Source organism: Heterocephalus glaber, unplaced genomic scaffold (assembly GCF_053883595.1).
Source record: "Heterocephalus glaber isolate CG9 unplaced genomic scaffold, H.glaber_assembly_v1.0 deba00001504, whole genome shotgun sequence".
In the NCBI taxonomy this organism is placed as follows: Eukaryota; Metazoa; Chordata; class Mammalia; order Rodentia; family Bathyergidae; genus Heterocephalus; species Heterocephalus glaber.
In genome coordinates this window covers 15839166-15841040 of record NW_028258324.1, presented here as the reverse complement: position 1 = coordinate 15841040, position 1875 = coordinate 15839166, and positions in this window count along the sequence as shown.

Genomic DNA, 1875 nt, shown 5'->3' with positions numbered 1-1875 from the left:
TGCCTTAAAGCCAGCTGATTATGGACTGAAACCTCAACAAACTGAACTAAAATAAATCTTTCCTCTTTAACTTGTGGGTATTGGGTATTTTGTCCCAGCAATGAGGCAGTAACTAAAACAGGAAGGTATACATTAACCTCTTTAGGAATGTAGACAAAGGCACAGGGAGATACTAAGTAAAGGCAATGGAATTCAGTGCTATGAGCTCAGGCAGCCAGCTCAGAAGACACAGGTCAGAAGATCAGGAATGTCCACAGTAATGGCCAGATCTTGGTTCTTTGGGTGGACAGAGGAGGCCTGGAGAGGTGGGGAAAGGAGCAGGCCTCTGGCCAGAACATGAGGGGCCACTCCAGGGACATCAGGGGACCAGAACTGACTTGGCCCTTACCAGAAACTATACTGGCTTGGGCACAAACCATCTCAAGACTCAGCAAAGGGAGAAGGCTGGACAGGTGAGAAATCCAGATGGCTCAGCTGGATGGTGCCACAGAGAAGAAAGAAGACTTGTCTAGTTAGGGGCAGCCAAGCAATGGCTAGTTCACTGTTTAAGCCTTTGCCTGATCTTCCATACCCACAAGTCAGGATAACATGGAAAAGCAAGGCAGTAGCTAGCCCTGTTTATAAGTTTTAGACAATTCAGGCCAGACCAGGCCCCACTGTGCCCCCAAATGAACCACACATGTGTCTTCTTGCACCTTTGGTCTGGGGAGGGCCTGGATAGGCTGCCTTGGCTACTCATCTAAGAAGAGGTCTGGGCTAGCTAGGGAGGAGCACAGAGCCAGTGTCCTGAGCACCTCAGAGCCCAAGGAAGGACAAGAGGATGACAGAGGCCTGACAGGGGTACAGCTGTAGCATTCAGTCAGGGCAGTTTTGCCCTCCCACCAGGGCCCTAACTCAGGAATGTCTGGAGGCATCTCTGGATGCCACTGAGACCTAATGGATAGAAGCAAAGATGCTGCTAAGCATCCCACAAGACATAAAACAGCCCCAGCCCTGTGCCCATAATAAAGAGGTGACTGGTCCCAAACACCAATAATGCTAAGGTTCAGAATCCCTGGTGTGGGGCAAGGGAGGTGAGAGAAGCTGAGATCCTGAATCACTCCCTGGGAGGAAGCTGCCTCCTCCCTGAGGAAGGGGAGTCTTCCTAAGTCAGCCAAATGAGCTGCAGGGACTAACTAGAGCCCTGGGGCTGGAGAAGGCATGGTAGTGCTGCTAGAAGGGAAGAAAATGTTCCTGGTGTCACCTAGGCTGTGATTTGTGCTAAAAGCAATTTTAAAAGAGATATTTAGTCTTTAATAGAGGGTCAAAAAGTCAACCGCTGTAATTATGTCATCTCCTTGGAGGCAGAGAACTGTTTTAAAGCACTATGATAGACCTATACAGGTGACCAATGAGACAGGATCAAAGACATTTGTGGCAGTACTGGTTCCAATAGTGAAGGCTCAGAAGCAGCAGAACAGGGTCCAGGCTGGATAAACAATGGTTTGCCATCAAAACAGTGGGAATGCTTTCCATGTGCAGAAATGGGAAGGACCCCAGACTACATTAAGTGAACAAAGCAAGATGCAGAACACTGAGAACTGCACTGCCAGGAAGTGAGCGGGAGATAAAAGTAAGAAATAACTGTTAACTGCTTGTACTAGCATAGGACAGTGGGTCTCAAACTTGATCCTGCATCAGAATCTCCTGGAGGGCTTTTTATAGCTGTCTTCAAATAATATCAACTTTGCTTTCACTTTCCCCAGAAAGATGTGGCCAGTGCCCCTCAGTTCTCCCCCAAGTCGAACCGCCCAGCTTTCTCCAGCCTGGCCTCCTCTGGAGCACTGCCCGCCCCGCGAGGCGAGCTTTAGACAAAGGCCTGAAAAGTGGCCTCTT